Source organism: Hesperophylax consimilis, chromosome 26, assembly GCF_061612785.1.
Source record: "Hesperophylax consimilis isolate HC1 chromosome 26, BYU_Hcon_1.0, whole genome shotgun sequence".
NCBI classification, from domain to species: Eukaryota; Metazoa; Arthropoda; class Insecta; order Trichoptera; family Limnephilidae; genus Hesperophylax; species Hesperophylax consimilis.
Genome location: NC_142861.1, coordinates 2,432,824 through 2,448,040, shown reverse-complemented (window position 1 = coordinate 2,448,040; position 15,217 = coordinate 2,432,824).

Sequence of the window (15,217 nt, the reverse complement as noted above, 5' to 3'; positions counted from 1 at the left end):
GTTAAAAAAACTTGTAATTAATAACTAAGCATATGTGAAAAATGTTAAGAGTTTCAAATATCATAAGCTGTTTGTTTAAAATTTTTTTTCAAAATTAAGTTTCAGCAATTTGCGCTTCAACCTTCATGAAATATAAAATACTGCCAAAGTCTCTTCAAAAAATAGTTTGCAGAGCAAATTTGATATTTTAATCCTTGACTGATTTTGCTAATCTATGAATGTTCTATGAATAAGTCCGTAATCTTCCTAACACATTATTTATATGGTAAATGCCAGCGTATGATCTATTCAAAAGTTACCCAAGTCCGTCGTCCCACGGGTCAGTAAGGAATCGACTAAATGCTGTTTTGCGGCCATTGTGGTTGAGGGGTAAGGCTCTCGACTAGCAATATGAAGGTCACTGGTTTGAAGCCCGGCGTGCGCAAGTAAATTTTATTTTAAAATTTATTCATTAAAAATAATATATATATTGTATACTCGTGGCACGTTCCAGAGTAGAGGATATTTTCATTGTTACCCTGGTGTAAGACCACCATTTAGAATTGAAGCGTTGCTTGAAATGACTCGCCAGGTACCCACTACCTTCAGCCTCTCAACATACCCCAATTGGGAATGCCATAGTCTCTGGCTCCAGATGGTTAGGAACAGTGCTGTACTCTTGTGCGGTATTCGCATTAAAATATTTTAAATAGACCCTGTGCAGAAAACTTCCACACTGAATTGCGCTGCAGACCGTTCCTATAACGAAGTTAATTTTCTGTGCAGAATCTTGCAGTACTTGATTTATGTCGATTGCTTACCAGCCCGTGGGACAACCGGATAAGTTGAATATAAACATGTTGACCCAAAATTTTTGGCGGAATTAAACAAAATATATTTATCATCATCGTAACCCTTGTATCTTGACCGGCCCTAGGAAACACATCCTACAAGTCTTCTGCTGTCTCCCTCCAGTTCCTTATGCCTAAGGATATGGTGCAAAAGGCTGTCAGACATGTGTACACATGGGTTCCATGATATTTCATAAAAATGAAAATTCAACACACTTTTAAAAAGTGACATAGAGTCATTAAAAGTGATTAAACAAAAACTAGGTTTAATAGTTACCTATGTAACCTATTTAACCTAGTTTTGTTTCATCACTTTTCATGACTTTATACCCGGTTACCGTACATATGCATCAATACACACGATTACGTATTTGTTTTACGCCTCAACTCTAATCAATTGCCCTGTAAGGTTATAGACTAGGTTATAATGTTGATTTTCAAGGTTTATTGAATGACAATTTAACTCCAAGAACATTAATTTATACTTAATTATATTATTCTTGAGAAGTAGTTAATTAATTTTTCTGTCGACAATTTTGGGTCATGTTTATTTTATGTATTTACTGCCTGGTTTTTTCGCAATTCTATAACATTTTTGGTAAATATATAGAAATTAAGGACACGGTTAATATGCGCTTTTAATAGAAAAACAACTGTGTATCAGTTAGATAAACAATGAGAGATTAGTATTTTAGTTTCCGAAAATAGAAAATAATGCATTTTAATATATATTTCGTAAATAAACAGAAAATTTTACGTCTTTTCTTCACGCCATGTTTTGACACAATAATTTTTTATTTTTTATATTTTAACTAAACCCAAACTGACAACCTAAGAACCTATTTTAGAGTCATCGGTCATATTTTGGTTTAAATAAGAGAAGAAAAAAAAAACTCTGAAAACATGGCTGCCAATTTGCCAATCTGTTTTAATTTTAACAAAATAACTATTAATTTGCATTATTTTTCATTTCTGGAAACTGAAATACTTATATCTCATTATCATCTAACTACTGCATAGCATCTTTAATGAAATAGTATAAAATAAAGTCGCTATCTGCGTCTGTCTGTTTGTGCGCTTAGTTTTTCTAAACTACGCAACGGATTTTAATAAGATTTTCACTATCATTTAGAGAATTTCTTCCGAAAGGTTTTTATATATAATACATGCGTATTATATTTATAGAAAGTAGAGAAAAGTCGGGCAGACGTCAGCGAATTTTTAAAATAAAATGTGCGTATTAAGCATGTCTTTTTTGTATATATATTGATCAATGAACAATTTTAACATTATTACTGTAGAAAAATCACAATTAAATCTGCCCCGAACCGTACAAATTGCTAAATTTTTCTCTAGTATTATTCTATATTTACAGTAAAATTACAAAATGGATTTCTCTGCATTCAAAATTAAATTCTTTATTTTTTTATGAAGTTAAAATTTGTCACCAAATATATTTTTTTGATTGTCGTAATGCAGCCATGTTGATTGTTGGATAATGCCAGATATTAACATTTATAATTAGTTATCTATATTATATTATTATTTGTACAAATTTAGAAGCTTTAAAAATTTTAAGTTTGTTTTTAAGTCTGTAGAGTGAGTAAAGGAATTCTCACAAACTCGAAAATGAAACACGTTATTGTTTTTCCGCCGCAAAGAATTAATAGTTTTTTTACTCGTTAAGTTCACAAATGTCCCGTGCCATTAAAAAAAGCATTTTTTTTATACATTCGCCGCATATTTTATTATGTATTGTTAATAATTTACACACAAATAAATTAAATAATATTAATTGATTACTTTCCGAAGTAATTTTGTAACGTTACATTGCCATCTTTGATAGCGGTTCAATTTTTATAAATGTGATTATTATTTATGGTAAATAAATAATGAATTTAATAATAATTGAAGGTGTAATCTCTTAGGTAATGTTAATTTTTCTTAGTTGTAAAGTTAAATGATATTTTGTAAAGGTATGATTTCTACTCACGCAAGCCATTCAAATACTTATATTTAACACTTTGAACTCTATTGTCACGAGGAAAGTGTGCATTGTAATTGAGAGTGAAATTTTTTTTATTTAATTATTTTTAACCCTTTCAACGCTACTATCACACATCGGGAATCGTTGGCACAAGGAAACGTGTGCCACTCAGAGAGACAAATTGTCAATGATTTATTTTTAACCCTTTGAATGCTACTGACAAATATCTTGAGTTGTTGTTGTCACAAGGAAAAGTGTGCATTGTTGCTCAACAAGTGACAATTAGTTAAAAAAAATTTGCTTTCTTTCAATTTTGGTTCTTATTAGATATCCATTATAATTATGTAATTCCGGTAACAGCATAACTTCAATTTCTGATACTGTTCATATTAAAATATTAATTGATTATTAATGATTATTATGACACTCATTTTGTTTACATGCTAAACTAGTCGTAAAAAAAAATCAACCCGTAAAAAGGTTTTTTTTTTACTATATTACAATGAGGATTGAACCTTCTTACCAAGGAACTGGAGTCGACAACTCTATCAACCCCGCCAAATGCTGATCGGGCAGTACCGACGTTTATTTAGTATATTAACTTCTCAATGTCATCCAATTTCAGAGAAATGCGTACATGTTCTCGTGTGTCCAAGTGATTACCACCAAAAGTTGATAGAATGCATTGTCATGGACAATGATTCTATCTGCCGAGTTTCAGCTCGATCGGATGTCGGGAAGTGGGTTAATTTCCGCTTCCAAGACAAGAAGTGAAATCCAAACAAATGTATTTACAAATGGTGTCAATTGATTAAAAAAAAATTTTTTTTTTTGCATACCTTTGTACTTTTGACATTATAGTCCCTGGTAATAAAATGAATATGCCAATATTTATTACACGTCACAAAATTTTGTCAGCGATGTACTCAAAGGGTTAAATATATTTTTGTTAATGATGTCACCTATAATATTTACCAAATGAGGCCTCCCATTAAGCATTACGTAGATTTATAATTCTGTTTCATATCGATGTATTTTGTTAACCACACAAGAGTTACAACTTTCAGAGCCAGGGATCTACGGCAGGAAATTATCTATTGAGATTTGTGAGCCAAACACGGCTAAAGCAATTCGAGCAATGCTTATCATTTCTATTGTACTCTCGTCAGTTATTTCTTGGGGTGTTTTAAAATCCGTCACAATTTAATGGCCTTCATTTGATGATCCATGTCTCTTTTAATTTTTGACATTTGATCGGTTCCTCTTAACCCTTAGAGGGCCGACAAGAAACTTCAATAAATAAAAGTAGGTATTATTTTATCGCAAAAACACATGATTACATGACATTTTTATTTTTTGTCTTTAACTATGCTAGTAGAGGTAATATCTGAAGATAAAATGAATGTACAAGATCGACACTGCAATTGCAGTGTTTCTTATCATGCGTAGGCATGATTTTTTAACACTGCAAATGCAGGGCTCCAACGGGTTAAACGCCAACTGTCATCGCGTTTCAGCTTTTGATTAACTTGTGATCAGCTGACAACCATGACAACTTGATCGTTATGCTTGACAGTTGATCACAATCCGATTAATAGCTGAAACGGCCCGAAAATCAGACTTTTGCAGAGATCGTTAAAATGTCAAAAATTCTAAATTGTGCTGATCATTGTTTTGATGGTTATTAAATTCACACTCTCAAGGTAGTCAAACATTACAATATAATGGGTTCTTTTCCGATACTGAGGCATTCTTATGTAGTTGACAGATCTATTCTACCAATTTTTTCAAATGGCATTCCGTATAGATTGTAGAAAAATAGAAATAACAGACATGGGCCATGAATCACTATTAGTATGAACATCGTTCGCTCATATTACTGTAAATCACTTCTACTCGAAGCAACGCCACACCTATGTTTCTACCCACACAACAAATGCATAACTTTCATTGCAAAGCTGCTTTTGATGGTCCATGCAGTTTGGTCGCTGCTCGGCGACAGTCCATGTCACATATCCCTTTGTTTTTTATTATCTATGATAGAGATTCTCCGTTTGATCTGAACATCACAATATCTAGTTGTTTGATATCACACTCTGAAAGATTTAACTCTGTAATACTATACCTGCGATCAAAAATTTTTCAATTCAAATCACTTAATTTCTGTCATGCTATATTTAATGAGTACGAGTCAAAACACCAAATTATATTATAAACCACTCGAGCGATAAAGATTTCCGGGCGTTCGGTTTTGTATTTGGCCGCGCTCATTCCAAAAATTATACCTTCGAATATTAATATCGAAACATATAAACTGTTTACTGTGGTTCAAAGCCAATGAATCCACCCATATTTCAACGTTTGTCCCATATTTTTAGGTTTTATAATAATTTTATTGTCTTAAATCTTAAAATTTATAAACGCTTGAATTCCGTACGTTAGTTACCGAAGTCGCCCAAACTTGTACCTATATGGGACAGTATTGAATACGACTATTTTTGTATGTTTTCTGTGGTCTACATCTAGTCACAGATGTTCAAGTTTTAAAATGGCGTTACACACAGATGTCACAGTACAAAACATCATCCAGAATCTTCGATGAGATAAATATTAGTGACATCTTTTGGTATTCGATAATAACGTAATCAGGCAAATATGCATATCAGGCGTATATGGTGATTGCGGCACGTTCAAAATAAATTTATTTTAACCCTTACGAGCCAGCCAACTTCAATAAATAAAAAAAGTATTTTTGTTAACCTTTCCTTATCTGTGGTGTGTATTTACTACACATTGCTTCTAATAACTTTAATAACTCTATAAATATAATAAATTCTGGGTTCAGATTTTAGGTATTCCTCCGTTATACATTTATACACTGAATTAAAAAATAATATATTACATAGTTTTCAAATTCAATTAAAAATCAGAGTTTTTTTGTTAAAAATCGGGAACAAATACACCAATACAATCAACCGTGTAATACTAATACGCGAAGAGTGTGCGAGGAAATGACACGCTATTGATGTCCCGCTTTAATTCGCTATGCGGGAACATGAGACATCCACACGTCTGCAGTTGTATTTTGATTTAGACCATCGATACCTACGACCGCACAGCTGTGTTTGTGCCAGCCGCCAACCGCGCCGCTAGCCAGTTGGCCGCGAACCGTCGTTAGATGTGGACCTCTTTAGCATCTGCCGATGGTTTTTTCATGTTTTCAGCAATTAAATTACAATTATTATCACTTTTGATATAAAATATAATAAACATAATCGATTAGCTATGAATATTCATACTTTTCCGATATTAAATCGCTTATTTTGAGATGTGTATTGACTACACAGCACCGAAACGCGTGGATTTTTTTAGCACAGTAAGGAAAAGGTTAAAGCCACAACATAGACGATTGCGTACTTGATAAGGTGACATTAAGGCAAAATGAATGTATAAGGTAGATAGTGCAATTGCAGTGCTTCGTACCGTGCGTGGACAAAATTCTTCAACACTGCAAATGCAGGGCTCTAGCCCCTACGGGTTAACTCGTAAAAAATCACCCACCCAAATTTAGGTAGCTATCGCTCGAGTGGTTATAAATATACTTTTAAATTGAATCAATTGTTAGTTGATGTATTTTTCAGATTTGTCATCTTTATACCATATTATAAAGATTTTGTTCCAGAGATGAAAATAATGACAAACTGAAATTTAGGACGGGTTTTTTTTTACAGAATTTGAACAATTCATTAACTTTTTGACTCTTATTTTTTATTTAAATTTTGCTTGACAGTTTTATATGAAATTTTTTTTTGTTGATTCGATTTCAATTAGAGTGAAATGATACATTTAACCTATTAAAAATAAATATATTATATATTCACATAATTCTTGTATAAATTTCTATTTTTGAAAAAATATTTTTTTAACAGCTTTTAAAATCTTATGACCCCATTCATTGTACAAAGATCGAAGGGGAAAATGGCAGATTCGAAGATATAAATACATATACCTTTTGTAGTTAATCCGCATTAACAGAAGTAATAACATCTGCCTCATTTACTAATAAAGAATATTATATTTTATATTAAATCTAATATAAAAATCTAAGAATACATAATATTATATATTTTTAAAAACACATTAAAAGATGTCGGGTGAAGTCATTTTTGTTGTAATTTAGATCGTCGATAATAAATTATGTTATAAATTTAAATAGAATACATTGAATATTGCGTGACCGCGATAATAGAACCAATGGAGACTGGCGATGAACCGTTCTTAGTGTCGTCAACGTAGTTCACCTAAACTACTGCAAATTGCAACTGCAAATAGCTGCACAATTTTCATTAACAGTTTTGTGCAGTTTGGTCGTTGCTCGGCGACGGTTGGTACGCTTTCGTGCTGTATCTCTTTTTTACTCTTTATTTCTATTATCTAGGTGTGAGAAAAATCACAAAAATCTAAACCTTCAATTTATTATAATTTTTTTACTTAATTGGGTATTGAACCTTAGACAACCAGTCCCAAAGTTGTACATTTTACTCTTCAACCATTGTACTGTTTTTAAATTTTTTTAATGTTTGTAAGATTGTAATTTGTTTTATAATATAATTTATTATCGACTTGTACTATTTTCTATAGAGGATCTAGCCCATTTGTTAATATTAATGCTGGAGACTTTTTGAAAATAAATATAGTTTAGTTGTCAAGGATTTGTTGTAGAATCTAAGATAATAGTTCTAAGTATTTTATGTTGATTATTTTTGTTATATAAAATCTAAGTTAAGTTTTTATTTATTCATATTAATTTTTGTACGCCATTTAAATTATTAATATCTGATACAAATTACACCAATTAAACCAGTCTATTTTATTTCTTTACCCTGATTCTTGAGCTATCTGACGTCTCAATGTCTGCCGTATGCTCTTGCTCGACGTTCTAGCTACAAACTGTTGTTCTGCCATCTATAATTTTCAAGAGAACTGTTGTTTTTTTAACTTACTTTGTTCTTTGGTGCACACGCACTGTCGAATTTAAGAAGTCAATGTCTGCCAATATGCTGATATATAGATTTCACTGGTTCGAGGAATTTCCCAAGATCGCTGACGAAGTGATCGAGTTCAACAGAGGGCGACGGAGTTTAAACTAGATTCGATGGCACAATATTAATCGGAGTTTAACGGATGTCAAAACTCGCCATCGGTAGTAGTGGGATGGGGGATTTATACTACATAAGGTGTAATTTTAGCTAATAATATTGAAAACAAAAACAAAGCACTATATGTGGTTATTTTGTACTAAATAGTTCAGGATGTAGTCTCTTTTTAAAGAGACATTCAAACAAAAAAGTTAATAAACATAATATTCATCACCTACAAAGTAAGTGATACACAACCCGTGGACGAGAGACCTTAGTTACGGCAAGTATCTCCTGTTGGTGTTGTGCGTCACTAGCCTCCTAGGTGATGAACGGTTAGTTAAGCACGCCCCGCGGACGAGAGACATTAGTTACGGCAAGTATCTCCTGTTGGTGTTGTGCGTCACTAGCCTCCTAGGTGATGAACATAATGTTTAAGGAGGTTAGTTAAGCACGCCCCGTGGACGAGAGACATTAGTTACGGCAAGTATCTCCTGTTGGTGTTGTGCGTCACTAGCCTCCTAGGTGATGAACATAATGTTTAAGGAGGTTAGTTAAGCACGCCCCGCGGACGAGAGACCTTAGTTACGGCAAGTATCTCCTGTTGGTGTTGTGCGTCACTAGCCTCCTAGGTGATGAACATAATGTTTAAGGAGGTTAGTTAAGCACGCCCCGCGGACGAGAGACATTAGTTACGGCAAGTATCTCCTGTTGGTGTTGTGCGTCACTAGCCTCCTAGGTGATGAACATAATGTTTAAGGAGGTTAGTTAAGCACGCCCCGTGGACGAGAGACCTTAGTTACGGCAAGTATCTCCTGTTGGTGTTGTGCGTCACTAGCCTCCTAGGTGATGAACATAATGTTTAAGGAGGTTAGTTAAGCACGCCCCGCGGACGAGAGACATTAGTTACGGCAAGTATCTCCTGTTGGTGTTGTGCGTCACTAGCCTCCTAGGTGATGAACATAATGTTTAAGGAGGTTAGTTAAGCACGCCCCGTGGACGAGAGACCTTAGTTACGGCAAGTATCTCCTGTTGGTGTTGTGCGTCACTAGCCTCCTAGGTGATGAACGGTTAGTTAAGCACGCCCCGCGGACGAGAGACATTAGTTACGGCAAGTATCTCCTGTTGGTGTTGTGCGTCACTAGCCTCCTAGGTGATGAACATAATGTTTAAGGAGGTTAGTTAAGCACGCCCCGTGGACGAGAGACCTTAGTTACGGCAAGTATCTCCTGTTGGTGTTGTGCGTCACTAGCCTCCTAGGTGATGAACATAATGTTTAAGGAGGTTAGTTAAGCACGCCCCGCGGACGAGAGACATTAGTTACGGCAAGTATCTCCTGTTGGTGTTGTGCGTCACTAGCCTCCTAGGTGATGAACATAATGTTTAAGGAGGTTAGTTAAGCACGCCCCGCGGACGAGAGACATTAGTTACGGCAAGTATCTCCTGTTGGTGTTGTGCGTCACTAGCCTCCTAGGTGATGAACATAATGTTTAAGGAGGTTAGTTAAGCACGCCCCGTGGACGAGAGACCTTAGTTACGGCAAGTATCTCCTGTTGGTGTTGTGCGTCACTAGCCTCCTAGGTGATGAACATAATGTTTAAGGAGGTTAGTTAAGCACGCCCCGTGGACGAGAGACCTTAGTTACGGCAAGTATCTCCTGTTGGTGTTGTGCGTCACTAGCCTCCTAGGTGATGAACATAATGTTTAAGGAGGTTAGTTAAGCACGCCCCGCGGACGAGAGACATTAGTTACGGCAAGTATCTCCTGTTGGTGTTGTGCGTCACTAGCCTCCTAGGTGATGAACATAATGTTTAAGGAGGTTAGTTAAGCACGCCCCGCGGACGAGAGACATTAGTTACGGCAAGTATCTCCTGTTGGTGTTGTGCGTCACTAGCCTCCTAGGTGATGAACATAATGTTTAAGGAGGTTAGTTAAGCACGCCCCGTGGACGAGAGACCTTAGTTACGGCAAGTATCTCCTGTTGGTGTTGTGCGTCACTAGCCTCCTAGGTGATGAACATAATGTTTAAGGAGGTTAGTTAAGCACGCCCCGTGGACGAGAGACCTTAGTTACGGCAAGTATCTCCTGTTGGTGTTGTGCGTCACTAGCCTCCTAGGTGATGAACATAATGTTTAAGGAGGTTAGTTAAGCACGCCCCGTGGACGAGAGACCTTAGTTACGGCAAGTATCTCCTGTTGGTGTTGTGCGTCACTAGCCTCCTAGGTGATGAACATAATGTTTAAGGAGGTTAGTTAAGCACGCCCCGTGGACGAGAGACCTTAGTTACGGCAAGTATCTCCTGTTGGTGTTGTGCGTCACTAGCCTCCTAGGTGATGAACATAATGTTTAAGGAGGTTAGTTAAGCACGCCCCGCGGACGAGAGACATTAGTTACGGCAAGTATCTCCTGTTGGTGTTGTGCGTCACTAGCCTCCTAGGTGATGAACATAATGTTTAAGGAGGTTAGTTAAGCACGCCCCGTGGACGAGAGACCTTAGTTACGGCAAGTATCTCCTGTTGGTGTTGTGCGTCACTAGCCTCCTAGGTGATGAACATAATGTTTAAGGAGGTTAGTTAAGCACGCCCCGTGGACGAGAGACCTTAGTTACGGCAAGTATCTCCTGTTGGTGTTGTGCGTCACTAGCCTCCTAGGTGATGAACATAATGTTTAAGGAGGTTAGTTAAGCACGCCCCGCGGACGAGAGACATTAGTTACGGCAAGTATCTCCTGTTGGTGTTGTGCGTCACTAGCCTCCTAGGTGATGAACATAATGTTTAAGGAGGTTAGTTAAGCACGCCCCGTGGACGAGAGACCTTAGTTACGGCAAGTATCTCCTGTTGGTGTTGTGCGTCACTAGCCTCCTAGGTGATGAACATAATGTTTAAGGAGGTTAGTTAAGCACGCCCCGTGGACGAGAGACCTTAGTTACGGCAAGTATCTCCTGTTGGTGTTGTGCGTCACTAGCCTCCTAGGTGATGAACATAATGTTTAAGGAGGTTAGTTAAGCACGCCCCGTGGACGAGAGACCTTAGTTACGGCAAGTATCTCCTGTTGGTGTTGTGCGTCACTAGCCTCCTAGGTGATGAACATAATGTTTAAGGAGGTTAGTTAAGCACGCCCCGCGGACGAGAGACATTAGTTACGGCAAGTATCTCCTGTTGGTGTTGTGCGTCACTAGCCTCCTAGGTGATGAACATAATGTTTAAGGAGGTTAGTTAAGCACGCCCCGTGGACGAGAGACCTTAGTTACGGCAAGTATCTCCTGTTGGTGTTGTGCGTCACTAGCCTCCTAGGTGATGAACATAATGTTTAAGGAGGTTAGTTAAGCACGCCCCGTGGACGAGAGACCTTAGTTACGGCAAGTATCTCCTGTTGGTGTTGTGCGTCACTAGCCTCCTAGGTGATGAACATAATGTTTAAGGAGGTTAGTTAAGCACGCCCCGTGGACGAGAGACCTTAGTTACGGCAAGTATCTCCTGTTGGTGTTGTGCGTCACTAGCCTCCTAGGTGATGAACATAATGTTTAAGGAGGTTAGTTAAGCACGCCCCGCGGACGAGAGACATTAGTTACAGCCAGAGATGTACTTTATTTGAAATAAATCCATTTCAAATGGAAATGCAAAATGCATAATGGGTATTTTCCATTTTGCATTTTAAATGCTTTTCTAAAAACCATTTTGCATTTTGCATTTTAAATGCTTTTCTCAATGCATTTTCCATTTTAAATGCTTTTTGCAACATTCTTCCTACAATCTCCTCTCATTTTTTTTTTCATAACAAAGGACTAAAAATGTATGATGAAATGCCTGAAAGTCTGAAGAATGAAGGAAGAATGAATGTATTTAAAAAGAAATGTTATATTTATTGTAAAAATATGTAAAATTACAAAATGAAATATGATCTTGTTTATATTAGTTTATATTCAAATGTATAAACTAACTCAATAAATAATAAAAAATATAAATAAAATAAAAAAATAAGCCCCAAATATCAGTCGGTCCTCAACCTCGCTATGAGAGATAATTTACATTTGTCAAGTTGCTTCCTGGTAGGAGACCTGGCAATTGAGTGATACCATTACAAAAAATACTGATTCAAATACTGAACATGGGGCCATGACGCTGTAATATTAAATGTTAGATAGCAGTTTCTATGTTTTTACGTTGGCAACAATTGTCCCGCGGAAATTTTTTTGTGGTTCATAATCCGTAGTCGTGGCATTTTTTGATTTACCGTCATGTAATATGTCTGTTCTACATTGATGTCCATTATTAAATGACAAAACTGTTTAAAAATTCTATAATTATTTTAATTGTTTGACCTGAGAAACCATTTTGCATTTTCAATGCATTTTGAAAATAGGTATTTTGCATTTTGCATTTGAAATGCTTTTCTAAAAACCATTTTGCATTTTGCATTTTCAAATGGAAAAGTTTTGACCCATTTCCATTTTGCATTTCAAATGGTTTTGGGTACCCATTTTGCACATCTCTGGTTACAGCAACTATCTCCTCTTGGCTTTCATTCCGGCAATGGATTTCTTAGAGTTCAACTTAGGGTTACTGCTAAAAGTTGGTAACTTACAAAAACGGTTTTGGAGTAAACTCAATTTTAAACTTTGATCTTCGTTATAAAGTCACGTTTTTGGGAAATGATGTCGACGGATTCTAAAAATGTGAAAACCAGTCAAACAACTGGCCCCAACCCGAAGGATTCTAAAAATGTGACGACCGATCAAACAACAACTGGCCCCAGCTCGACGGATTCTAAAAATGTGACGGCCGATCAAACAACAACTGGCCCCAGCTCGACGGATTCTAAAAATGTGACGACCGATCAAACAACAACTGGCCCCAGCTCGACGGATTCTAAAAATGTGACGACCGATCAAACAACAACTGGCCCCAGCTCGACGGATTCTAAAAATGTGACGACTGATCAAACAACAACTAGCCCCAGCTCGACGGATTCTAAAAATGTGACGACCGATTAAACAACAACTGGCCCCAGCTAGACGGATTTTAAAAATGTGACGACCGATTAAACAACAACTGGCCCCAGCTCGACGGATTTTAAAAATGTGACGACCGGTCAAACAACTGGCCCCAACCTGACGGATTCTAAAAAAGCGACATTTTAAACTTAGGCTATTTTATACTTGACAATCGCTTTTTTTTCGGGAATAGATTAATTCAAAAATGGAAGAGGAGATTAACTCACCTCCCGACATTCGATCGACTTGGCAGATAGACTTGTCTTCGATGACAATGCATTGGTGGTAATCACTCATACACACACGGACACATATGCATGGAATTGGATGACATTACAGCAGTTAATATAAGAAATAAATATCGGTCCTACCCAATTGGGATTTGGTTTATTAGTTAAGAGTTAAAGTTAATTTTAAGTTTTAAAAGACATTTTAAATGGGTTCTATCCTGTCAAATCAAAAAAAAAATTTTTTTTAAATACATCTTTTATAAAAATAGATGTGTTATAGTAAAAAAAACCTTTGTTTTAAGCTTGGTTCACACAGGTTAAATATTATTGTATTTTGAAAGGCGTCGAATTAAGTTTTTTGGTTGGAGATTGGACTAACCAAACAACGGGAATGATTGAATTTAAGATATTTTCGAGTTTACAAAACTCTGTTACAACTGGTAATAAAAGTAAAATCCGAACATGAAAATCAAAACCTTTTATCCAAATGTTTCTGGCTTTCGCTCTTCAAGGGTGTTCTAGGCCATCATTTAAAATTAGTTTCATGGGTAAATTTCATAATGATATGGACGATTTGAGTAGAGTTCAGACTTAGTAAGAATAAATGAGATGTTGAATGGAGGGGAGGCAATTTTAGATAAGGCTTGATAGAAGAGAGGAAGTTTGCTTAGAGAGGGACAACCAAAAAATATTTGATCCAAAGTTCCCACTTCTAGACCACAGAAAGTACAAAACCATGCGTGAATAATAAATAAACGCATAATTATTAGATTCCGAGTGAAGGATCCACAATACATCAATGCTCGAACCCAACAAAAGGTCAGCTTAAAATTAACAGGGCCAGACTGAGGTAGCATTCGAAAATAAATGCCTCATACACTAGGTGCCTCAGTGAACTAAGACGCTTCAATGCAAGATTTAGATAGCTTAGGTTAAAAAAACAACTAGTGTGACTAAAGTAATTTGTAAAAAAACAGTTCCAAAGTTCAAAATATCCAAATTATTTATTTATTCAAACGCCATATAATGGCTTTTAAAATACAGTGATAATCTAAATAAGTTTAAGATACTGTTATTTTTTCTAAATACCATAAAACAAAGCGCTATTTCTGTTTGCTATGTCTGTTTGTGAGCTTAGTTCTTCTAAACTAGGCAACGGATTTTAATACGGTTTTCACTATCATTTAGAAAATTTCTTCCGGAAGGTTTATATATGTAATACATGCATATAATAGTTAAAAAGTAGATAAAATGCGATGTTTTGTAATCAAGTCGTAAAAAAATATTTTCGGCCGCTTCTATTGGTAAACCTTATAAAATACATCAGAATAATGTAATACGAAATTGTATATCTTAAAAAGGCCTACAAAAAATTCGCGATGGTATATTCTATCTCCTAAAGATAACTCCTAGCAACGCCTAGTACACATTAACTAGTATATTTATATGTATACTATTCTGTTAATTTATGCCTCAATACAGGACAAGGACCATCCCATCACAACCGTGGTTTCTACAATTCCCCAATTTCTCCAAAAAATAAATTTCCTCACTTATTCAAATGAAGTTTGGACAATATTCCGTTCCTTCTCAACTTTTTAACATTTACGTGCTTGACTTATCCGATTGTACTTTCTGTGGTCCAGAAGTGATAACTTTAGATCACACAGTTTTTGGCAGTCCCTCTCTAAACAAATATATTTTCTTTTATCAAGCTTTATCTACAATTAGCTGAGGTGTACCCGGAGTTGCTTGGGAACTTATAAATGGTTATCTTATTAAGGTTTAGCCAGCGTTTTCAATGTAAACGACTTGATTACAAAACATAGACTTTTCTCTAATTTTCGTAAATATAATATGCATTTATTATATATATAAACCTTCAAGAAGAAATTCTCTAAATTATGGTGAAAACCATATCAAAATCAAACAGACAGCCTCCCTTCCATTCAACATCTCATCTCTTCTAAATCTGTTCGACTTTTCGATTAGACTCCAATCTTCCATATAATTTAGAAATTTTGCCATTTTAAACAAAA